Source organism: Chlorocebus sabaeus, chromosome 14 (assembly GCF_047675955.1).
Source record: "Chlorocebus sabaeus isolate Y175 chromosome 14, mChlSab1.0.hap1, whole genome shotgun sequence".
Lineage (NCBI taxonomy): Eukaryota > Metazoa > Chordata > Mammalia > Primates > Cercopithecidae > Chlorocebus > Chlorocebus sabaeus.
The window spans coordinates 58,845,457-58,872,341 of record NC_132917.1 but is presented as its reverse complement, the minus strand read 5'-3'; the positions used below and the strand labels follow the sequence as shown (position 1 = coordinate 58,872,341).

General features: G+C 38.6%; 1 long non-coding RNA gene across 1 annotated transcript in view; it reads right to left on the bottom strand.

The window, feature by feature from the left end:
* Window positions 1-11,736: 11,736 nt before the first annotated feature.
* The window catches only part of LOC103220217 (uncharacterized), a 184,660-nt gene continuing 169,511 nt past the window's right edge, over window positions 11,737-26,885 (bottom strand). The window contains exons 8-12 of the long non-coding RNA XR_005243345.2: window positions 25,437-25,584; window positions 20,797-20,858; window positions 17,504-17,559; window positions 15,531-15,657; window positions 11,737-13,449 (exon numbers count right to left, since the gene is read on the bottom strand). This is a non-coding gene — a long non-coding RNA (uncharacterized lncRNA). The remainder of the gene's footprint in view (window positions 13,450-15,530; window positions 15,658-17,503; window positions 17,560-20,796; window positions 20,859-25,436; window positions 25,585-26,885) is intronic.

The following is a 26,885-nucleotide window of genomic DNA, read 5'->3' as shown; positions in this document are numbered from 1 at the left end:
AAAAATTGAATTTGAAGTATATGGAGGAGGGATAATGGGGTGAAAGAAATTACCCCGACCATGTTTTTGTTGATATTTATAGGAAAGGTATCTCCATCATATAAAAATAAATACCTGTATCAGCGCAACCCTGAAAAAAAGTTACATAGCTGACCAGATATGCACTCCACTACTAATGGAAAAGGAAAAAGAGGAGTTTGTAGAGTCCCCAAAGACTGTTTTCTGGCGTGTGGTATGTATACCTTACCACATTTTCAAGAAAACTGATGAAATGAGAAGGAAACACTAAATAGCAATTATTCTGGGAAGGAGGGAAAAGCAAAATCTACTGATTGAAGCAGTTTGTACACTTGTTGAAAGCAAGTATCTGTTGTTGGTAGTGGGTTTTGTTTTTTTTTTTTGAAAGGCACTTGAAGTCAGTAAAGAGAGATTTAAAAGCAAAAGCCAGTGGAAAAAAGTCTGAAATGTAAAAACAAGACCAAACTCTATAATTAAAAAAAAATAAAAATAAAAAAAAACAAGGTGGAATTTGGTCTGACATAGTGAAGGTATGAAAGGAGAAAAGATCATTAGATTCTGGAGCACTTCAAACATTCAAAAAAAAATTCTTGTGGGTTGATTGATGAGACAAGATAAGGTGCTCTGAGGCCAATGGTTAAAGAGTTTATGTAGTCCATTTAAAAGTTTTCTAACTTAGTTGAGGGCATTTTTTAAGATGGGTGAAAAATGTTTGCTTAAATTTGTGAACTAGGTGTAAATTCCAAAAATGTGTTTATTTTATGCCTGATACTTTTGTTGTTGTTGTTGTTTGTTTGTTTGTTTGAGACAGTTTCACTCCTGTGGCCCAGGCTGGAGAGAAGTGGAGCGATCTTGGCTCACTGCAACCTCCACCTCCCAGTTTCAAGCGATTCTCCTGCCTTAGCCTCTTGAGTATCTGGGATTACTGACACCCACTACCACACTCAGCTAATCTTTGTGTTTTTGGCAGAGGCGGGGTTTCACCACGTTGGACAGGCTGGTCTCCAACTCCTGACCTCAAGTGATCCACCCTCCTCGGTCTCCCAAAGTGCTGGGATTAGTTTGTACCAAACTGGCAGATGTGACCCACCGCACCCGGCTGCCTGATACTTTTTAACTTTTCATATATATTGAAATTGAATTGCTCCAATAACATATCAAGTTAGTCTTTTAGTGATATTTGTTTTCCCTTCTTTTTTTTAATTGATACATAATCGTTGTACATGTTGATGTAGTACATGTGATATTTTGACAAATCCATACAATGTGTAATAATCAAATCTGGTAACTGGGATATCCATCACTTCATACTATAATCTTTCCTTTGTGTCAGGAATGTTCCAAAAGTTCTCTTCTATCCATTTGAAATACACAATAAATTATTGTTAACTATAGTCACTCTACTGTGTTATTGAACACTAGAACTTATTCCTTCCATTTAACTGTATTTTTGTACCCGTCTACCAAATTCTCTTCATCCTGCTCTCCCCTCTGCCCTTCCTAGCCTCTGGTAATCACCATTCTACTCTCTACTGCCATGAGATCAATTTTTAGCTCCCACATATGAGTGAGAATCTGCGATATTTATCTTTCTCTGTCTGGCTTATTTCACTTAACATAATGTCCTCCAGTTCCATTCACATTGCTGCACACGACAGGATTTCATTTTTTAAAAATTACTAAATAGTGTTTCATCATGTATACATGCCAAATTTTTAAATCTATTCATCTATTGATAGACATTTAGGTTGATTCTTTATCTTGGCTATAATGAAGGTGCTGCATTAAACATAGGAATTCAGATATCTCTTCAATACACTGATTTTCTTTCTTTTAGATATATACCCAGAAGTGGGATTTCTGGATTATGTAGTGATTCTAGTTTCAGTTTCCTAAGGAGCCTCCATAATGTTTTCCATAATGGTTGTAGTAATTTACATTACCATCAGCAGTGTGCACGAGTTCACTTTTCTCTGCATCCTGACCAGCATCTGTTATTTTCTGTCTTTTTGATAATAGCCATTTTTTAACTATGATAAGATGAGATCTCATTGTGGTTTTGATTCATATATTCATGATGATTAGTGATGCTGACCATTTTTTTTTCCTATACCTGTTGGCCATTTGTATGTCTTCTTTTGATAAATGTCGATTCAGATCATTTGCTTATTGAATTATTTGGTTTATTTAGTACTGAGTTGATTTCCTTATGTATTTTTGTTGTTGGATAGATAGTTTGCAAATACTTTCTCCCATTCTATAGGTTATCTCTTCACTATGTTGATTGTTTCCTTTACTGTGCTAAAGGTTTTTTTAGCTTGACGTGATCCCTTTTCTCTGATTTTGCTTATGTTGCCTGTGCTTTTGAGGTTTTACTCAAAAAATCTTTGTCCAGATTCTCCAATGTTTTCTTCTAGTAGTTTTATTGTTTCAGATCTTACCTTTAAGTCTTTAATGAATTTTGATTTTATTTTTTGTATGGTGAGATGATCTAGTTTCATTCTTCTGCATATAGTTACCCAGTTTTGGGGGGGCACCATTTACTGAAGAGTCTCTCCTTTACCCAATATATGTTTTTGGTGCCTTTGTCAAAAATGAGTTGGCTGTAAATGCATGGATTCATTTTTGGGTTCTCTATTCTTTTCCATTGGTCCATGTGACTGCTTTTATGCCAGTATCATGCTGTTTTGATTACTATCACTTTGTGATATGTTTATAAGTCAGGTACTGTGATGTCTCTAGCTTTATTATTTTTGTTCAATATTACCTTGCCTATTCAAGGCTTTTTATGGTTCTATATTAATTTTATGATTCTTTTTTATTTCTGTGAAGAATGTCATTGGTATTTTGATAGAGATTGCATTGACTCTGTAGATTGCTTTAAGTAGTATGGGCATTTTAACAATATTAGTTCTTCCAATCCATGAATATGGGATGTTTTTCATTTTTATGTCCTCTTTAATTTTTTTCATCAGTGTTTTATAGCTTTCTTTGCAGAGATCTTTCACTTCTTTTGTTAAAATTTTCATTCTCTCTTTATTATTCCACTCCAGTTATTCTTCCTGCTGTCCAGGAGGCCTATGCAGATGCAACTTTCTAGTAGAAAATCTTATTCTAATATTTCCTAAAAGGAACTTGTTTCTCATGTATGTATATATCTTTGGTGAAAAAGACAATTTTAGTAGGAGAGCTTGTGATCTAGACAACTTTTCTTTCAAGGGACACATTAATAAGGAATCTACCATTTTTAAAATTAACTTAGATATAAATTATAAAAAGTCATAGACAATTCCCTCCCAACCACAAATTCTAACAGACAAACTATAAGTAATTTTATAATTCTGCTGACTGAAGCCAAAGACAAATCAAAGAAAGGTACACATAGGTAGATGCCATGATGATATACTCTTCTTTATTTTTAGTATTTTAAATCATCACCACACTTCATAATTGTTATTTTCTACTCTCTTCCTTTGGGTCTTTTTAGTCATCTTTGCTTTTTTGTGTGTGCAAGAAAATAAAATGTAGGTGAAAATAAATAGGGAGGAGAAAAATACCTTAAATAGAAATTGCCTAGTTGAAAGTAACTTGTATTGTTACATACATGGTTGTATTTGATCTTTAAAGCAAATTTGGTAGGATAGGGAAGAGAGGTAGCTCACCAGAGCAGACAAGATGATGGTCTTTTAGTGATAAATGATGGATTAGAGGGCCGGACGCAGTCGCTTACGCCTATAATCCCAGCACTTTGGGAAACCAAGGTGGACAGATCATGAGGTCCGGAATTCAAGACTAGCCTGACCAATATGGTGAAACTCTGTCTTTAAAAATACAAAAATCAGCTGGGTGTGGTGGCATGTGCCTGTAATCCCAGCTATTCAGGAGGCTAAGGCAGGAGAATCACTTGAAACCAGGAGGTGGAGGTTGGAGTGGAGCCAAGATTGCACCACTGCACTTCAGCTTGGGAGACAAAGCAAGATTCCGTCTCCAAAAAACAAAAAAAACAAAAAAAAAAAACAAAAAACAAAACCAAAAGAAAACAAACAAACAAAAAGATGGATTAGAATTCCACTCCACTGTATGGCTCAGTTTGCATCACTCCCTGTATAACAGGCATAATAATGCCTACCTCATAGGTTTGCTGTGGGGATTAAGTGAAAGAAAATAAAAGTCTTGGTACACAGGACTGAATAAATAAGTCTACATATAGCAGCTAGGGTTAGTATTACAAAGATGTGACTATCTTTTTCCGCTTGCCACTTGAGAAACTGAGATAGAAAGAAGTTAACAGACATGCGTATCCAGAAGCATGCCTAACCATGCTTCCAACCACACTGAGAATACATTGTTTTAGCTTTTAACCTTCAGAGGCAAGCTGTGTTTAGCACTTCTAATGAGAAAACAAATAAAATTACCTTAGAAAAATATATACTGATGTCATTTTAATGAAATGGCTAAATATCTTTAAAACAAATGTGTCAATCCAGTTGCAATATTTCAAAAATGCAGAGTCACAGTCTAAGCACTGGCAAAGCCTTGAAAAGTCAAACTCTATACAGTGGCCTGTAGTGGTCTCTCCCACCCTATCCTCATCTTGCTAGCCAACTCTTGCCTTACCTTAATGACATAATTAAATGGCTATAAAGTTCCATAACTTTTGCTCCTTTAATTAACTGGAGGAAAACCTCTTATCTGCACAATGTTGAAGATTCTGCTGTTTCACTTTGCATGGTATTGTTCAGTCTCTTTTGTAAAAGTGTGAGAACTTATTATTTTTAAAAAAATAAATAAGTGTGAATTTCAGTGGAGACATAAACATTCCATCAACTATAGAAATCATCTGTAAAATTGGTTCTATATGTCCACCTGTTGATTTTCACTAAAGGTCATTCTAGATAGCAAATAAAAAGTTAGTAAGTGCCAAAATCACTGAGCCATAGAATTCTCTTGAAAATTTTTCTGGACTCAAGAGGTGCAGCAGCACTAAAACACTTCTACAGAGGCTCAAATTCTTCATAAAGAAAAAGTGTGAACTTGGGACAAGATACAAAATACATATTATACATTTTAGAAAATTTCTTAAAATCTCTTCCATTGATCCTTTGATCCTCCATTAATTTAACAGCTCTCATTCTGGCAGGAGTTGAAATGATCTTAACAGATACACAATGTGGGATGGTCACATAAAAAGAACCCAGTGATGCCACCTAGCTAGGAAAAGGAAGGTGCAGAATGTATATTCTGTAGACTGACCTCACTTCCTATGTGGCGTGGGCAAGATGAGGAAATTTCTTTATACCCCTCAAAGAGAGGACTTAGGAGAGGCTAAGTGTCGTGGGTTTGGTAGGGGACCAGCCCCCTATGATACACGGCAAAGGGCCTCCTCACCAAACACTCTGGGAAGACTGTTAAAGATTGTCTGCCACTACATGGCAGAGACACAAAACACATCAGCAAAAACTGAGATGAATCAGAGGCATCTGGGTATTATCGAGTACTGACCACACAATGGGCCAGCAGGTCCCCAGTCAAACCTACTGTTAATGCCTGTGGAGCAAAGAACAGCCAGGCAGAGGAGAGACCTTGCTACAGAGAAACCCCAGGGTCAGAGGAAGGACATGGACCTAAGCATCCTCTTCTCCCATCATGGAGACAGAACAAGGGATGTGGCTTAGGGTTGAGCAGGTTGTGCTCACATAAATGTGTCCCCCAAGGTGCACTCTGGAGGAAGGGAGTTTTTTGGCATTAGTCATCACATAGTGGACTTTTTAGTCTTTTTGTAATCCACTGTAAGTTTAAGTCTGTGGTAGCTACAGCCCTATCTCTCAGACAGCAGGGCACCATCTTGAGAAAGGGAAAAGTGGGCTAGGAGAGCAATCTGAACCACTAAGCATTTTCCTAAAGAGATTAAATCTTTGAAAGATGCCTCCATAAACCATCATAGCTGAATGGACTGAAAGTTAAAGTGAACGAAGACTTACAAAGCAGAAGAGACTAAAATGTTGCCAAAGGACAATAAGTTGTTTTTGCAGTTCAGTAAAGTAATAGTGCATGGGCCAGGTCACAGTTTTTATAAATTATAGGGCAGCATTTATTTTCTGCATATCTGAGTGCAGCATAAAGCAATTTACAACTCTGTTGTGTGTGTGTGTGTGTGTGTGTGTGTGTGTGTGTAAGACTAGAGGATTGTAACTCTAAACATAATCATGTTTTTGAATGCATACTGATATTATGGATGTTTATATTTTCAACTTTTGACTTTCACATCCTTTAATTTTTCTGTGATGAGCATGTATTTAGCATTTTAAAATCAAAGATGGATAAATGTTATTTTAAAATAATTTGTGTACCTCTTCTAGTTGTTTTTGTCTAAACTCCAACTGTTTTGCAAAATATGTGAAGTATTTGGTCAGTCAGTCCTTTTCCAGTTCAACTCTAAAATATGATTTTCATATTTTTTTACCTTTTTTTTTTTTACTCATAAATCCTTTTTAACTTTGCTCTGTTTTAATCCCTTTATTTCAAAGATCACATCGTATCTCCTTTATTCTCTCAAAATTTCAAAATGGCCTTTGGCCAAATGCAATAAAATTTTGCCCTGACCTGACATAAAGAATGAAGTATGTATATGAAAGCACTTTGAAAACTTTAAAGGACTTTAAAAATGCATGGTAGTATTGGTGGTGGAAGAGAAAGGGGTGGGAGAAGAGGGGGAGGAAACTGTAAGTGGAGGAACTATGTTGTATTTTCTCATAACATAAATTTTGAAGTCCTTCCTGAATGAATTTGCAAACAGAAGCAAATGGAGTCCTTATGTGACATTCTTGAATGCTCGCAATTTTATAAATTCAATTCCATGCCTTAGGCAACATGGTACACCCCTTCAGGTTGACATTTTTCTCTGCCATTTACTGCTGCTGAGTGCAATGGACCTCCTTCACAATTGCCAAAATTACCTCAGAGCTACTGGTCTTCCCGGTGTGAACCCTACGGCCACCTCTTGTACCTATATTGTTAAGAGCTGTGCTAGAAGTGGTTCCCAATTAGGAAAACATTGAAAACTGCAAACTGTGTCTAGAGCTTATTTGGGTTTTTTGTTCCTTTGTGTATTTGTTTGAGAGATAGGATATTGAGATCCCAGAAGACGAGAAAGTCTAAGACTATAAATTCAGATCTCCTTAGAAACCCTCCCTGCCCCCACCAGGTTAAAGGGATATAATACCTTGACAAATAGTGCATCTTCACTTTCCAGTCTCTTCAGTGTATGCCTAGGCCAGAAAACTATGCTATAATGGTTAAAAGCATATACTGGGGAGTCAGACAGACTAGGTTCAAATCCCACCCCTACTACTTGGTAGTTCTACGAGCTTGGAGAAAGCACTTGACCTCTTTTTGCCTTAAATTCTTTATTATAAAATGATGATTATAAAAGAATTTATTTCATAGTGTTCCTGACAGATTTCAACGTGTTAATATAAGCGAAGTGCATTCAACAGCATCTGGCACTTACCAAGTGCCCCATAAATGCTAATTATTATGATTAGGAAGGGAATCCTCAAGTGTATCCAAAACACCACAAGCCCCGGAGGCTCACATGCTGTCCCCCTCAAGTGAACTAACACTGAGAAGGCTTGGTAACTCTAAGAAAGAAATCCTTCTCCTAGCTCTTCACAGCTCAAGCGTGTATGGTGATGACCTATTTGTGCATGAACAGATGTGTACCGAGCCTTCTGGATTTACTTTGGCAGCAACAGGGTCAGGCATGTATTGAGTGATCCACCTTTGTGGCTCAGTCAGCTCTGGGATGACCGCACGTGCCTGGTTGTGGTTACGTAACACATCCATCTGGACTGGGATTCAATGTACTGGTCTTAGGCCTTACAGAAAGGAAGCAAAGAAAAATTCTTACCATGGGAAATAATCTTGAGTTCACAGATTTACTATTTTCTTGCCAGGCTTTTCAAGTACTGATGGCTCTCAAATAGGCATTAAAATGATTGTCATTGGACCATAAAGAAAAGCTAGAAAATGTGAGGCACGAAGGTATGCTTTTACCTATGGAGTTCTTTGCTTGTCTTCTGGGGTTTTTTGTTGTTGTTGTTGTTGTTGTTGTTGTTTCGTTTTTTGTTTTTGACCAAAGGAGAAATTACAATTAGGGAGGAGGAAGTAGAAGAATCCTTGGATATATGCTAACGATTCTCAAAAACAGAAGCATTATTTCTAGAGTGCCATTAGCATATCCTGGAAGAGCACCTTTTCTATGACTTCTAGCTTTTATGGGGTTTAGCCAGATCTTTAGCATTCTTAGGTGAATTAATACTCAATGAAATTTTTCATAAGCACCTGAAATTTTTCTGGAAGGTATTTAAAATGGATCAGCAGGCTTGATACCACACCTCACACCTCTGCTCCTAGCATGAATCCTACTCAACATACACTTTTAAAAATTGCTGGAGTTAGTCCTAAGCTACCTTTGCTCCATTTTAATTCATTTGTCAAACAAGTAGTTTTGGGCATTATTTTTCTTGACCATTCTCTTCTCTCTCCATCTCTTCCTTTCTTTTTCTCATCTCCCACGATGTCAATTTATTAAATAGATATACTTTAATGGGCCTGTAGAAAATAAAGACATTTCCGATTTGTTTTGGAAAGGAGAAATCTAAACTCCAACTGCTTTCCAGGGTACAGTTCAATCCTCCACCACACACACTTCCTCCTCCTCCAGGGACTGCATTTCATCTTCCATCTATCTAGCTAAGGAGAACAGAGGCTAATTTAGGAGCCTCTTTCTGCCTGTACATATTCAGCCAGAGGGGTCACTGGTGATTGATGCAAGACGCTACATCCTCCAACAGCTTTCCAAGTCCCTGCTGGTCCAGAGAGGAGCGTCCAACAGTAACTTACCCTTTAGTGCCTGTGTATTTCTGTGCCTCCAGCTAGAAATAGTCAATAAGCACCAGAGGCAACTTATGTTGCCTTAGATCTCAAATAAATGCCTCACACCATCACCTTAGAGGCCTTTCACAAACACTGTTTCTTCACAGATAGATTCCAAGTCCTAGCAGCCAATTACTACTGAGGTGCCTCAAAGGCTTGAAAGAGGAGGCAAGGAGAGAGAAAGGGCTTCTCCAAAGACAAGAGTTATGTGTTTTCTTCTAATAAAAATTGCACCCTTTTAATCGAGTGCTTCCTCTGAGCCAGACACTGGATGAGGTTTTATCTACATTATCCCACTCATTCCTCACAGCTGTGGGATTCATGAAGCTCTAGCCCATTTGACAGATGAGGACACAGAGGCTCACAGAGCTTATGTAACTCCTACTTTCTGCCTCCCCATTCTCTGGCGCACCCCCTTAACTGCCGCTTATACACACAGATGCTTGTGGACGTGTGATACGAAAGCAATTGGAAAATGTTCCTGGATGCCAGGCAAGTCAATTGACTTCTGGGCCTCAGCTTAGGTCCCTGACATTCCTTCTTTTGTATTGAAAAGAGGCTCACTGTGCTGGTTACTCCACAGGCTGCCAGAAGCATGCCCCATTATATTCTCCCCATCTTCTAGATGTTCTCAACACTTCCAGGGCCTTTCATTACTTTAAGGGTGGGTGTCACACGTTCTGGCAAGTTCCTTTTGTTTTGTTTAGAGACAGGGTCCTACTCTGACACCCAGGCTGGAGTGCCGTGGTGAAATCATAGCTCACGGCAGCCTCTAAGTCCTGGGCTCAAGCCATCCTCCCTTCTCAGCCTCCTGAGGAGCTGGGACTACAGGCACACCACCACGCCCAGCTGTAAGTTCCTTCTGGTACCACAAAGCATTGTGTGTTCACCCTGTATAAGGTACTGCAATAGGTTCTGTATAGGTTCAAGGGAGTGGAGTGTTACTTTAAAAACAGACGACACAGTCACAGTCTTCCACAATTATTTTCAATCGTGCAACATTCCACAAAGAATCAGGTCCTGGGTTAAATGCTAGAAATAAAGAGACGAACATGCCTGAGCTATAGGTTTTATCATTCTTTTTCATTATTTTCTTTCTCTGACTTACCTCTATTTCCTACTTCCTAAAGAGTCTTGTTGTCTCCTTTACACACACATGTTCTTAGGAAGATGTATGTGGCAGGATAAAGCATCTGCATTGACCAAAAATTAATTTGGCAACTAACTATAGAAAAGCCAATGTCTCCACATCCTGAAAGAAATCATATAGCTGGACATTGGGTAAGGTCTGATAGGTCAGAGCTCTCAGTATCCCATTTCATCATGCTTTTCTCTTGCAGGAACTGAACCATGGACTAGCATGGTTTTTTTTTTACCTTTTCTCAACTCTTCCTGGGAACTCACAACACATGAATATTAAATACCCAAGATCATTGTATATGTGTAAGTTCTGCGCCATGAAAGTATCTGGACAATGCAGTCTTACCTGGTCTGTAACTGAGCTATCTGCTACACTTCTGCGAAATGAAGGGACAGATGTGTGTGGGCTGTCTCCCCGTGCAAGGCAGAAGACCTTCTAGATGTGATAGATCCAGGCATAAATGTAGGGATAAGGATCACCACGTTTTTTCTGTTATGGAGAAAAATGACTAAATTCCTTGAAGATAATAACAATAATCATGTATTTTATGTCTATAGTACTTTTCCAATTCTCAAGCATTTTCACATCTGTGCTTTCATTGGCTCTCCACACCAAACTTAACCTTGGTCGAAATATTGTGATATTTTTCTCAATGATAACACATCTCTCTCTTTTATTTGGTCACCATGATTATAAAGGAAATATTGTTATCCCTAGTTTATTAATGAAGAAACTGAGGGTTAGAGAGAGTGATTTTCTCAGGTTATAAAACAAGAATTTAAACCCAGGAGATCCTTTGCAAATTTCAGTGTTTGTTCCTCCCCAGTAATCTTCATTTGGTTATTGGGGAGGAATGGGAATAACCAAGGCCTTTCTCTGGAGGATCTCAGATGAAATAGAGCACATGTGCCTAATAAGCCAAACGTCCCACCTGATGGATAGGAGTCACAGTGTGAGGAGTGTGGCCATGGCCAATGAAACCTTGCCAAGCCTTTGTATGGACTGCAAATCCAGTTCATTTCCAAAAGCCAGGTTCCTAGAAAACGGGTTTCTGTTGACACTTTCCCTGCATGTTTTGTTATGTTTGTTTGTGTTGGCCTAGAGAACCAGCAGCCAGGGACAGCGGGATGACTTTCAGCCAAGGGGCGGTCTGTTCACACCCTGGGGACCGGAGCGTTCCACCAAGTTAGCTGCTGCTTGAAAGGACAGCTGCCGCGCAGTCTTGCTCACTCCCCATTTTGTTATCCCTGAGATAATAAATAAAGGCTCATTCTGTTGTGTCCAAAAGACCCTTTTCAGAAGACCTGCTCTTGCTGGAAGTCTCCTGAGTCCCCTTACCTGATTACAGTCAGATGCTGGGCATTTCAAATTAAATTAGAACAAATAACGAAAATGAAAGGAGAGTGGGAAGGAGGAGGAACAAACCAGCAAAAATGGCATTCATTTAAAGTAGTCAGTGAGAAAAATGGAGCCTGAGAAACTCAACCGATACCAGGAGAGATCAATGTTTGTCATCTAGTCTTAGGCTAAAAAGAGCCATAAGTGAGAATTTGTAGGGATGACAGTTCTAGGTCAGTTCTGTTTAACATATTCTGCTGTAGATATGGCCAGGTTAAGCAAGAAAATGTTCTAAACCCAGATCTGAATTCCTATGGCTCTTGGACCATGATCCTATCTCTATTTGGTTAAATGATGGCATATGTAGGATATGAGGTCTAGCTCTTGGAAGGTGTGGAAAATACATGTCTCACTGCACCAATTTGTTTTCTCTACCAAATCCTTCCAATGTTGAAGTGTCATTTGAGCTCAAAATTCTCCCAGAGATGTGCTTAGAGACCCATTGCTGTGTGGATGAATGGGAGAATAGGAAGTAAATTCTTGTAATATGTGGTCTCGATATGGTTCAATGTCAGTAAGACAAATTAAATGAAATTAACTTAAAATTAATTGAAATGATCATGGACCAAGATTACTGTGTGGTCACTCCCCAAAGTGATTTCAAACAGAATTCTTATTGTTCAGTTAAAAACAACTTGCAATCAACTAGCCTAACAATGCCCCCAGATCATTTCAGCCTCCTTGAGATCCCTTTACCTTGGTCATGCTTTCATCACATCTGTCTGATACTCTGCTATCCCCTATTTCAGTGACACTAAATATTGCTGGATCCCAGAAGAGCATTAAGATATTTGATAAGACAATCTAACTTCACCATCCAGATACTGAAAAAATATTTACATTTGATGTGTTTTTTCAATTCTATTAGCCAAAGTAATATATTGCACAATAAAATATATTGTTATATTACAGTACTCTTATTGTGAAGAAACAATGAGCACACAGAAACATAATTCATATTATATCATCTGTCAGTAAAGGAGGTCTCTTCAACAAACACAAACTCAATTTAGATAAAATAAGTTAATAGGTGTTAGAGGGTTAACTTCTCTTGTGACAAAAAGTCATCACATCACATATTAAAGGCCAGTATTAACAAGGAAAGAGATACAAGAGAGCATAAGGGATGATTATCTTTTGAGACATTCCTGCATACAGCATTAAAAAACACAATTTGGTCTTGCAGCTGTCCCCTAACATCACTCCTCAGATTAGTATCTATGATGGAACAAGTCAAACTTTGAAGTATCAAAATGAGCTAGTGCTGCTGGGTATTTCCTAAAAAATGTGACAACTCTTATACTTAAAATAAATACATAAATAAATAAATAAGCACTGAAGAGTGATCAGTGAAAATGTCTCTTATGCCTATTATTTTTAGCTGAGCGCTGTTATGACTGTTTCCATGGTTAAACCATGAATATGTTTTCTGCACAAGCACGGTCAGCTAGTGGCCTTAATTAGCTTTCAAATGGAGAATGCTGCGGTTTACCACTTATTAAATATCCACCACACCAAGTTACAATTTTACCCTTCCACACCTCACTTAGTTGAGACACCTCAAGGAACCCACAATGCTGAATAACTGGTGATTTAAAAATATGTACCATGTGTGATGATCGGACTGAACACACAGGCTGTGAGGGAAGTTCACTAAAACCTGGCCAGATTTCATTTCCAGATGGAATGATACAATTTGTAAATTGAGGCAACAAGATAAGTCACCCAGAAAGAAAGAGATGAAGTGTATGCTCTAGCTAACAGCTAACACACTGTCCTTATTCGTAGGAATTCAACATATATTTATTAAGTGCTTGCATTGCATTCTGAATACTAAGTCTTCATCTAGATTCCTCATGTCTAGGAATTCGCAGGAGGTGATTAAGTGGAATACAGGATCTGGTGAAGAAGAAGAGGACTGTCCCAGCATTCAAGATCTTTAAACAGTATGCCCCCTAGAGAAGGAAGAAAGTATAAAATTACTCATCAAGCTAATCTACTCTTAATACAACCTACAAGTAGAGTAACCTAACCAAGCTCATTTCACCAAGCATTTTATTCATGAGGGAGATGATGCAGTTTGAGATTCAATTGAGACAGAATTAGTGTTTCTGATTAGCTAGGTTGAGTGGTTAAGGTATGGTAATAATGATATCATTATTTCTTCTCATACAACATTCAGAGACACATTCTCTCTCACACACACACACACACACACACACACACACACACACACACCCTCACATATCTGTTTGGATGTGGTTTGTGAATCTTCAACTGGTGGTGTCTGCGTATCAACTTGTATACTCCCAGGGGCAAAAAAAAAAAAAAAAAAAAAAGTGAATTCACCTCTTGTTGCAATTCCACTGTGTACAAAATGGTCTTGAAATTTGAAGGAAGAAAAAAAATCCTCCTACAAAGAGAACATGTGAAAAGGCCAAGGGAGAGCATAACTGAAAAAAATATATAAAAATGCAAATTTTCCTAAACTTCAGCTTTGGATGGACTGAAGCATAAGTGAGAACTTCAACAAAGCAATAGAAAAAGATGACAGCTCAGAGTTTCAGAAATTTAAGACAGCAGCAGGATTAGACACTTTGGGTTGTCTTCGCACACATTTCTTATGGGAGTTAATTCCATTTGACATGCAAGACCAAAGCAAGATTACAGAGGCATAGCCCCATGGCGAGGTGTATGCTGTAGCTAAAAGCTGGGATTTGAATAATTGTGCAGGCTTACTCCAAGAATCAGGCGAGAACAGAATGAATGGATTATTACAAGGAACTTTGTACATTTTTAACTGCTGGACTTAATAAAATACCCTCTATGTGAGAATAGTGTTATGGTCGTCTGCACTTACTCTAGCTGAAGTTTGTGGTAGGATCTATCAAAAATGAGAAAAAACAGAAGCTGTTTTTTAAAAAAGAAAGAAAGGAAAAAAGAAATTTGAAATGAATGACTGGGCTGGGTCATGCCCGTATGATTTATAGAGGAACAAAAAATTTGGAGAACTTGAGATCAACATATTCGAGCCCCCCCAAAGTTACAGGGAATTCATTTCCTGTGCAAAGAAGTCTGAGGAAAGTGGAGAATAGAGTTCAGGGAAAGTGGGCCACAAAAAGGTGGATTTTCATTTCACGATTTCAGCTCGTTAAGGAGGTCATTTGTTACTGGAAAAAGTTACTAACCCACACATCATTTTATATATATGTATAAATGTGACCTCTTTCCTTGGAAGCCATGGAAGCATTTGTCTGTAAAAGGCAGAAAGAGTAACAGTTCCAAAGACTTCCTGCTGCTTAATTAACTTTCCAGTGAGAATTATTAAAATTCTTTATGTAATTCTTATTTAGTGCTCATTAAAGTGAAAGACACAAATGCTGGACAATGCAGGGTTCAGAGAATTTTAAGAAAGAAAAGTTAGTTTTGCAATAGCTGAGAATTATGAAAAGCTGTCATTAACTGTAGCCAAGTAGACCTTTCATTTTAAAAGTCACTGATTCAGATCTGAAATGATTAGATTTGATTTTCTCCCTTAATCTCATCTTCATGTCCTCCTTTCCTGAAAGCTCATTTCTCCTCAATTCCTCCTCAGCCCTAACCAGCCTAGTGGGGAGGAAAGTCCACCCAGAAGAGGAGGAAACTCCTCTGGGCCATGGCACTGGGGCAGTGCGCCCTCTGCTGGGAAGTCAGCCTGCAGTCCAGCTTGGGAAAATACCCCCCAAAGAGCATGCCCCTAGGAAAGCAAAAGAGATGTGCATTTCCAATAGTGAAAATCCCTCATACATGTGGCGTATCTTTCTCTGGTAAGTGGAGATTAGAGGAGGGACCTGGGAGGGTGCATGCGAAGGCTTCATTAAACCAGAACTCAAATGCAGCTCTCCTCACAAAACATGTCTGACAACCCAGCCTGCCATGTAAAATAGCATCAGGAATGATGAACACATTACAAATTTGTAGACCCTAAAATTAAACTCCACCTCATTTATTTCATATTTCAGCAGGGCTGAAGATGCCTGACAGTAAAGGCACACACCTTTCTTGATAAGCCCCATGGTTTCCTTCTTGGAGAAGGGATTGTGCTCTGTACAGATGGATTCAGTCTTCTTGAAGCCCAAACTCTGCTTGGTGGAGCCAGGAAAGAGGAGGCATGTTTCAGTGTTCTGTAGAAGAAAGTTAAGAATCCTAGCCCTGAGACAGAAGCAGGTGAATGTATTACCACAGGAAGACAAAGAGCTAGTCTTTCCCCCCTTACCTCTGTACATCATTTAGATCTTTGCTAGTAAAAATATGGTTCACACACCAGCCATTTCAGCATCACCTGGGAGCTTGTTAGAAAACCAGGAGCCCAGAACCCACCCTAGACCAACTGCATCATAATTTACATTTTAACAAGATTCCAGTAATTCATAAGTATGTTAAACCTTGAGATGCACCAGTGTAGACACTAAAGAGCTAAAGCACAAACAAAACTAGAGTATGGAACTTTACAAGCAGAAGGGGACCTAGCCACCACCTGCCTCCTTTGATAGAGAAACCAAGGCCCTGAGGGGAACACAACTACTCACATATCTAAGAAGAACATTTTATACAGGCCTCAATTTGGTTTGGTATATAAGCTGGAACAGGGATATCACACATTTTTGTAGTTATCCTCATCACATACTACGAAACCAACAGAATATGGCACCAGCATTACAAGTGGCAAAGGGCATAATTTCCCTGTGGGAGGAACCCTGTCTTCTAATCAGTTCTGTTCTACTGAAACGACTTGTCTACATTCTGCAGGAAACTGACATAGAAATGAGATTCTGATATTCCTTCTATCCACATAATGATTGATGAAACACATGGGAAAAATAAATTGAATTATATTATAATCTCCCAGGGAAACATAATTAAGTTGTGAAGCATTTCAATGAAATCCTAAAAGCCTTAGGCAGTTACTTCTACTACATGATCAATAATTATATTAATTATAGATAATTATTTTGATAGGATGGTGTGACTTTGGGGCTCCACTTATTCTTGATCTGATGCATTGATCCAATGGTGAAGACTTGGTTGGAGCCAGAGCTGAACATAAATAACTCTTTTGGGGTCCCAAAAACCTTTATGATACTTACATTAACTTGTACTAATTTGCAATTCCTGGCCACCAATTTGATGTTTATTCACATAATCTAAAGGGTCATACTCGTGTAAGACTACCAGAATAGTAATTCTACTCTTAAATCTATAAGAAACAGAAGCAAGCTACTCCAGAAAGTAATAGATAATATATAATACATAAAATCCAATATTCCTTGAACTTTCAAAATTCCAAGACATCCAATACATTCTTTGTGTGTACACAGGACTGCCCAGCACATCCATGGCAACTCTAAGGCAGTGAGCTAAAAGAATCAGATCCAAAGTTAACAATGCTCAGAAAGTTAGGGTGACCATGGGTCCTTATATATTTAATATCTTTATTTGTAAACACTTAGTTATGAAGGTTATCCCTGGAATACATTTCTCATAGTACACATTTTAAGCACAGGTAAAACCTGAGACTTCTACCTGACCCTCTTTCAACACTTTCCAGAGAGAGCCTCAGTGGGTGTATATGCCTTCTCACCTGAATAAAAGTATCAATAAGAATCAACAGAAAATACAGAGAGATTTAAAATAAAAGTAATAACTCAAGGGATCATACAGCAAACACACCAGATTTTTTTAAGGTGACAACCATTATATGTTAACTTTCCTGAATTCTCCACATCATTCAAGATAACTTGGGTTTTTTAAACATAAAGGGATAATATAGGTTAAAAAAACAAAGGGTGACATAAATAAAATCACTTGTAAGTACGCATTATTTCATCAACATTTCCTTAAAATATTTGTAAAACATCTTGCTCACATGATGGTTACTATACGAGACATTGTAGATTTTTCTCTCAATGAGGAAGAGAAATTCAACATTTAAGAGTCAAGACTTAGAAGCCAAGGCCACCTGCCACTTACCACTTATATGGCTTGAACAATTTACTTAACCTTGCTCTGTGCCTCAGTTTCTGCATCTGTAAAATAGAGATCAAAATAATGTATGCCTAATGAAGTTATTATAAGGATTTAGTAAATTAATAAGCATGGGGCAATTAGAACATGCATGAGAAGTACTAAGCACTCAATATTATCTTTATTGCCTTTATAATATATGTAGGTTGGCTTATTTATGCTCACATTACAATTTATTCAAGAATAGTCTTCTTTAAAGTCACCATCCACGGGATCTGAAAACCAAGTTTTAGTCTCCAACTTTGAGATATGCTTTCTTAAAAGCATATTTTAAAAAGAAAAAGCATTCAGAGGACTTGAAAACATAAGCTTACTCATGTAATACTTTGACAACACACACACACAAGCACAGAATAGTAACACCTCACAGCCCATTGCCAGAAGTTCCCACACAGGGGATTTGCCATAAAGAAAGCTAAATGTGACCCAATATTCTAGTGAGAGATCTCACCATTCAGAGCAGAATAACCTGAGAACAAAATAATGCAGAAAGCAGCCCGAGGTGTCTTTGTCTTTCCTCAGGTAAAATCAATTCCGTTATTATCCACAGTTGGGTACAGAATGGCAGATGAGCAGCATGGCTTCAGCCAGCGATACCTCTCAGAGAGTGGACTGCATGAGTAATATTTCACACCCTCAGCGTTGTCAAGAGAGAAAGGGGGAGATGCATCTTAGGTAGGGAAATTCATTCTAAGCAACTGTTAAGACATTAGAGAAGAAAAAAGGGAAGAAAAATCAGGCCAAATTCATACAGAAACACAGATTCCAGCCTGCCCTTATCCTCAGACAGAGAGGTCAAGGTGATGGGCGATATTGCCAGGCCTGCTATCTTTCTCTCTACTCTTTTATAGGGGGATGGTTTAGCCATATTTCCTATGTGTGGGAAGGAAATGAACCATGCACATGATGCTGCACAGCAAAGTGAAACAGAAAAAGCTTCTCAAAGAAAGTAGGCAGACATGAATGTAGCATTGTGTAACCCAAGAAATAGACCAACAATGATTGAAAGCAAGAAAATGACTTGGTCTTTCTTAAAACTGCAACAATTAGGCAATTGAGCTAACTAATAGGATCTGAGAAGATGTAAATAAGTTTTCTTTTTTTTATTAACAAAAGAAATGAGGAGGCAAATTTCAGCCCAGATGAAAGAAGGTAAATGATTCCTCCCCAAAGGCAGAGCCAAGATTTCTCAAATGAGTTTCCTCCTAAAAGAGGCAGAAGTAAAATATATGAATCCAGATGACATAATGTGCTGTGACCTAAATGTAGGCAGTGATGGTATCCTATTCTACAGACCAAGCTCTGGGTAATTGAATGCAAGACAAAGCAAAAATGTAGAAAAGGCCACTCCAAAACAGAAGCATAAAAATGCAGTGTGTGTAACAGTACTGAGAAGGGTACAGCTTTGTAGAACTGATTAATAAGGAGAGCAGTGAACAGAACAGAGTGGATTTGCAGAGATTAGGATGTAGCAAGCTTTGTCCAGAAGATTGTATAAAGTTCTTATTGGCCTTGAATCTGAAAAAAGATAAAAAAAAAAAAAAAAAAAAAAGAAAGGCCAGGCTCGGTGGCTCACACCTATAATCCCAGCACTCTGGGAGGCCGAAACAGGTGGATCATGATGTTAAGAGATTCAGACCATTCTGGCCAATATGGTGAAACCCCGTCTCTACTAAAAAGACAAAAATTAACTGGGCATGGTGGCATGTGCCTGTAGTACCAACTACTTGGGAGGCTGGGGCAGGAGAATCGCCTGGGAGGCAAAGGTTGCAGTGAGCCAAGATCACGCCACTGCACTCCAGCCTGGCGATAGAGCAAGACTCCACTTCAAAAAAAAAAAAAAAAAAAGAAAAGAAAAAATCTATCTTCCATCAGGAAAGACCCCCTGTAAGCTTTTGGTATATCTTAGTCAAAAAACTTACCTTTTTCCATGTGCTATTTAAAAAATAAAATTTACAATAATTGTAAATATTTGTAAAATTATAAATGATGTGCCGTCAAATTTACTGTAATGTGGAAATCATTCTTTCTGACATCTCTCCTGGAAGACAGTAGGGGAAACATGGTACTGTATTTTTGATGTTAGAACGTATCAGAGACCAAACTTTAATTTTTGTTTTTCATCCACAGCATCTGAGCTCTGAGAAAACTCAGAGCTTCACAAGGCCTAAAGGTCAGGTACCAAGGTGAACGAGAATAAGAGTCAGAAATATGAGATTGCCAGATGAGTGTCAAGAACTTGGGCATTTGTATTTCAAACTCTAAGAACTCCACACCAGAGCTTGCTCTACTGTGAAGGGCAATATTACTTACTCCAGGTTCCAGGCAACAGATCATTTTTTTAAGGAATAAAGAAAAAAAAAGGAAGCTGGGCACAGTGGCTGACATCTGTAATGCTACCACTTTGAGAGCCCTAGGCAGGTGGATCACTTGAGGTCAGGAGTTCGAGAAAAGCCTGGCCAACATGGTGAAACCCCGCCTCTGCTAAAAATAGACAAATTAGCCAGGCGTGGTGGCGCATGTCTATAATCCCAGCTACTCGGGAGGCTGAGGCCCAAGAATTGCTTGAGCCCAGGAGGCGGAGGTTGCAGTGAGCTGAGACTGCACCACTGCACTCTAGCCTGGGCAAAAGAGCGAGACTCTGTCTCAAAAAAGAAACAAAAGTAAAAAAAAAAAAGAAAGAAAAAAAAGGCCAGCCTACAAATGCTCAGGAATCCAAAACCAAAAATAATGTTTATAAAACACAGATGTACAGACAACAAATGATAATTGCCATGACTTTAGGACCAGAAAGCACCTTTGGTGCATGGGCTTCTCTCCAATTATCATAAGACTTGGGACCGTCATTAAAGAGGCAATTAAATGTGAAGCCCTTCAAGGCCATAAGAGCTACTCAGCCAACAACAGTCAGTGGCCCCCTCCTTTGCTTTAATCGGAGAGTTCTGAAGAGCTTCTGTTATCAGGGCTGTAATTTGTTATGTGGGGAGTTTGGAGATCCTGATGTCAGGGAAGGTGTTTGTGTCTCTAGGTGGGCAAGAGAGAAAAATAAATAAAGAGAAAAGTAGGTATTTTAGGAATGCAAATGCAACCAAAAATCAGGAAACCTTGGCCAACAACAGTTCTCAAATCTTTCACTTATTGCAAGAGGGAGAAGGGAAGACTTCCAAGTGTTAGACAATCCTAAATCAGGAAAAAGTAAAAGGCGTATTTCCGTGGCTGTGGAAGAAAGTGCTACGTACCTCAGGGAGCCTCGGCCCTGTCTGCTTCTTTCTTTCATTTTGACTTCCTTGGTGAGCTTTTCCTTGTGGTTTTAAGGAAATTTAAAAAAAAAAAAAAAAAAGGTAAGAAAAAATACATATATATATATGCCCATACGCACACGTATGCATGTTTATTATATTCCTTTCTATAAACAGAAATAAAGACAAAAGAAGAAAAGTCTAATTTGTAGTTCAGTTTTCCGGCCTCAATTCTGGCTCACCAATGAATCTTCTTATATACAAAGCTGACTGAAGGGAGGGGTGGGATTGAATAACAAATTTATGTGATACAATCACATCATTTACAATCACATAATGGACCATATCCCAATTTTCAAAAGGCATAAAGTATCCTCATTAATACGATAAGTGCAGCAGTCAAATCAGCACTGTGATTTTATCAGGGTTTTTGACTGTACATGAATGAGAATGTAAAATGCATACAGAATTTTTAATGGAAGGCTTTAACATTCTCTGAATGTATTTCTTACTGTCATTTGCATCACATTAAAGTGAAATTCTACATAAAAGGATAAAGAGAATATGTCCTAAATTACAGTTTTTCCATAGTTGTCATGTCCACACATAGAAAAATCTGATTCATACGCTCGAACATGATCCTAAATCTGAAAAGGCTGCACCAGTTCCCTATTTGTTTGTAGGTTTTATGTGGCTGTCAGGGCTGGAGAGAGCTCAGTAAGGTCAGAGTGTCAGGACAAAGCTAATAAAGATCATGGCAGAGCGGGAGAGCCGGGGAGGGAGGGTGATTGTATTCACTGTCTCTACTCTAGCATATTATTAAATACTGTGCCTGCATTTTTCATTCTATATCAGACTACTAAAAAGTCACTCATGTTCCTTAGAGGTATTCTGTCGCTCCTTTAGAAAGCTTCTATCATTGGTTTAGTTAACTGCAGAGAGTTTATGAACATAGAGTTAATGTTTTATAAATCCAATTCTGTGTATTCCACCATGAATAAACATGTATAACATTGTTATGTACATGGGATATTTTGTAAACACTTACTTCATATCGAACATGTGTATATCTACTTATAGGTTAAAATATGATCCATATGTCAGAAGTTAGTTCCAAAATAATGGCAATTGGGTTAAGTGTGCTTGGCAGCTTATATACACTGAGAAAAAAAAAAAAAAAGCAACCTGTCATTCCTCATTAACCCCACATCACACAGAGAGAAATCAATGATTGGTACATGGCAGTTGACACAGAATCCTGGGAATCTGAGAAAGTGCATTTTGCATCCTAGCAGAGGCCAACGTGTCACCTGCCAAGCTAATGAACTGGGAATAGAGCATGCCTGCTACATACGTACTGACTGCCTGCCCACTGGCTAACACACCTGGCCCATGCGCAGGAATTCGTACCAAATGACATCACTCTGTTATCATTTTAGAGTCTGAATAAGACAGGATGCTTCCATACAACCAATAGAAAAACATGCATGGAACTTGGGGTGAAATAGTTCCAATTCACAATAAGACCTACTAATGTATTTTGTGGCTAGAAAAATAATTTCATGTGTGCACATGAAATGGGCCCATGTGAAATAAATGGATCTTGGCATGGCCAGTCTATCCATATAATTATTTTATCTTTTATTGGTGGGGAGGGGTGGGGAGGGCCAAGTCTTTCTCTGTTGCCCAGGCTGGAGTGCAATGGCCCGATCTCGGCTCACTACAACCTCTGCCTCCGAGATTCAAGTGATTCTCTTGCCTCAGCCTCCCGAATAGCTGGGACTACGGGCATACACCACCACGCCTGGCTAATTTTTGTATTTTTAGTAGATAAAGTCCATCTTCTTAGGGATGGACTTTACCAATGGCCTCTGCTACCCTGAACCCTGGTGTGAACTGACCATGGAGATGTGGAAAAATATATCTGCACATGTGAGGACCCTCACAGTGGAGGGATGGGAAAAAACAGGAGGTGGGCGGGAGGCTGAGGTTTGGTTTTCCTCTTCTGCCAGTTCCAGCATCAAACTTCAAGGATCCCAAAGATTCTAAGTTGAAACTTAGACTTCCAGGTTGTTATTACAGCCTATTAATCAAGACAGAGGGTTAGACCTTATTTTAGTCAACAGTTTGCTAGCTTGATTTGTAATGCAGATATTTCAACCTACATTTCTGTGGATCTCCCTTTGTATTCTTTCTCCAGGCCCTTCGAATGTTAAGGGTAATCATTAGTTTGTGACTTTAGATTAGTTTGTGACAAGTAGATTCTTCCTACTCTCTCCTGCCTATCTTCCTCACATACAATGGAAATATAAAACAGGAGTCAGAGGGATAGAGCAGTGATGAACCAGGTAAATTCTTTTGTCCTAAGGTGTCCACTTTATGATCTACTGTGTAATTGCCACTTCTGCAGGCTTCACAGACAATGCAATGAAAAGCAACCTGATACTTTCTTCCTTAGCATCTTCAGAGGAGATGGGCAGCAATGTGTTTCTTAAGTCTGGAAATCTCTGGGTCTCCAGTTACTCTCAGTGTATCCTTTACCCTCTTCACAAACTCTTTAAAATCCTCAGGCTGTTCCATGGGTGCCTGTTCCATGGGTGCCTGATATGCTTCTCAGAGACATCACATGGTCTTAACAAATTCTATCACTAAATTATCCAGGTGTGGTGGTACACACCTGTGGTCACAGCTACTTGGGAGGCTGAGGTGGGAGAATCACTTGAGCCCAGGAGGTTGAGATTGTAGTGAGCTATGATTGAGCCACTGCACCCCAGTCTGAGTGACAGAGCAAGATCCTGTCTCGACAACAACAAAAATTCTATCATTATTTTCCTTGTTTCTCCTATATTTAAGTCCTGGTGAACTTGTTACCTTTGATGTTATACCCGCTATCAACATTTGGTGAGAAGGGAGGGTTTCTTCCCAGAAATATTAACTTTCTTTTTTTCTACATTGTTAGCACTTACTCTTTCTTCAACTTGGAGCTTAAGATTTATCTCTTCCCAATAAACACCTCTATGAGGTCGTAGGAAACAAGTACGTGTGGAGTCATATAGAGATAGAGCTGGATTTCAATTCAACACTTTGTTACTTACTATGTTATCTTGCACCGGTCACTCAAACTTTCTGAGACTCAGTCAATCAGTAAATGGGTATTAGGCAACTGCTTCCAAGTTCTATTGGGAGGATTAGATGATATCATTGATGGAAAGCATCCGGTGTGTTTTTAGATAGATCTCATCTTGTGTTGACTCCCGGGTCAACATTAAGTACTTCTTCCTGTATGGTACATCATACCTATCACAGACCCCAGATAACTGGAACAGTGACATAAGGACACCAGGCCATAAAAATAATTCAATGTGTTTAAGCGAGAGTTACCAGTTTTATTCAGCTGCATTTTAGGGGACAGTCAGAAAATGTGCTAGTGAGGTGGGCTTAAACCAAGTTGGGATAGGCATTTTAGATTAAATAAAGAAATTTGACTTACTGTTATGTCTTAGAATTCCTGGAGTAGATATGTGAGCTTTCCATTTTCTTTAGATAAAACGTAATTAAACATCTTAAAGCACCTCAGCTTAATGTACACAGAATGGTGACATGTTGCCAAAGAAAGCTTTGGAACTTTGTTGCCTACAACTATGCGACAGCTTAGTAACCAAAGCATGCTTGCTATTACATCAATGATAAGTTCTGAATAAATTAACTACGTCCAACATGGCATAATGCTTTGGATCATGCAAGTGAGACTATCATATTCATAATTATCATTTTCCCCCAAACTAGACAAACTGTTTTATAGGATTTTTCTTAGTGCTTGTGTTTCAAAATGAAATTCTTACCAATTTGGGATACTAATGATTTAGCCATGTACCAAGTTGGAGTTTCTCCAGTGTGCATGTGCTCCTTATGAAAATGAAGAAGGCAAGCTGCCAATCAAAAGACTAGTTGCAGGTTGCAGGCAAAGACCAGATTGGTGATAATTGCTGGCATGGTGCCTAGCACAGTGTCCCATACACAAACATGCTCAGAAAATGCTACTGGGTCCAGTCAAGACTTCCATATTCCAACTAAGAGCCCTCCCTTGAAGACATAACATTTGTTCAACCTAGAGTTGGAAGGAAGGCAGCGGTATGGACAATCTCCAATTAGCCAGAAGATTTTAATCTACTTTGCAGAACTAATCAAATGGTTGTGCTTCCCCAGTGTTCACGTGAATTGCACCCTAGCTGGAAGTTAACAGACTAAACAATAGCAGGAGCAATTAAGTGGATGTAAATGAATGTGATAGGCTAATTCTCACAAGGAGAACATCAATGTGTCGGTGTCAATGCACTGGTGCCCAGAATAAAGAAGGAATTGACTGGGATGAAGAAGGTAGCAATGAACAAGGTGTAGCAATCTTGTAAGGACATACATTCCTCAACTAGATTAGTTTAGAAATGCTTCGGATATAAGCAGAAGGAATAAAAATAAGTAATGATAGCAGTTCTCTTCTACATATCCTCTTGTGGGAGGAAAAGAAAGAAAATACCACACTTTCACATAAATACATTCAAGGTATATTATACCTTATGGTGTACCTTAACTATGAAATAGATTGTTGGATATGGAATAGGGTAAAAATCAAATCTACTTACAGTGAGGAGAAGGACATTTTCATGACCTGGGAAGCTGAGAATTCAAAGGAGGACAAACTTCCTTGGCCTTTTTCGTATTTGGAAATGGGAACTGATTGACAGAATAAGAAAGCTATAAAAGCTTATTGCTGCTGGGTTTCTGCAGAGTCTAGAAAGACAAGAAAATATGGCACAATAGGAAAACTTGAATTTTTGCTTAAGTTCTTTCCTTTAGCACTTCGATACTTTAGGGAAATCTCAACATCTATAGACTGGGGTGTGAGACTTGGAGAGAATGTGAAATTTGTAAAGATTATTTTACATGCTGCCCCAGAAAATTCCTTTTGTTTAAAGCATCTGAGAACATTATCTGATTTCATTTTTAGCTGTTTTGAAAGAAAAGAATCAGATGAATGCAATGGGTTCAGCCTGACACCCTGCCTTCTGTTTTTCAGGGCATCCTAAAGTTCCTCTGGAATGCATTGGGTGAGAGAGAAAGTTCTGTGTCAACTCTTCTGGCAGGGGTGAGTCTAAATCCACCTTTCCTCATAAATCTGCAGAGGACATCCCTGAAGGTATTGACTCTCTGGTCCATACTGAACATATCATAAATGGGCCTGATTACTATCATAACACATTGCCTGTCAAAAAATCAAAGGATGGAAGAAGAGAGTAAATCAGATGCATAAAGGAAGAAAGACAATCATAATGTCATAATACACTGTATGGTATATACAGTATTTTATTGAAGAATAGTTTTCCAATGGGCAACTGAGACATTAGAGTAAACCGTAAATAATCAAAATCAATAGATTGGTAGAATAAGAGAATGAAAAAACCCATCTATTGTCTGGAAAAGAAAAGTGGGTACATACAGAGTCTTTTTAGAGTATGTTCAGATGATTTAAAAAAGCATAGTCAGAAATAAAAGTATTGTGTGAATATGAAGAATATTATTTATCATCATACTATGTTATATAAGCCATTATTGAAATTAACCTATACATGAATAAATGGCATGCATAGTTTTGGTTCTTCACCTTTCTATAACTTTTTAAAATTGTTTAACAGAAACCTATAAGTTTTTGTTTCTGCCAAGATCAAGTCTATGACTTTGGCTACTTATGTAAATAAATTTTACCAGGAAAAGGTTGAACATGAACAATTGAATTATCAGAAAGAAATATAAATCTAAGTTCAGTTAAATTAGTTGTATTGACACAGGAGTTTTCTCGGTCACTTTGCCAGCCAGAGACTTTCGGCTGGTGATGCCCCTGCCCAGGCCTCGCTTAGCCCCAGGCCTGCCACAGGAGCTGTGCCACCCACTTGGCCCACCAGGCTGTGCCTGGCTTGCACACTGGCTCAGCCCAGACCTGGCTTGGGCATGCCCCAGCCCACCTGTGTTACAGCTCATACTCGTGTTCGGCGGTTCCCGAGTTCTTGTCCTGTGTCCAAGAAGAATGAGGTTAT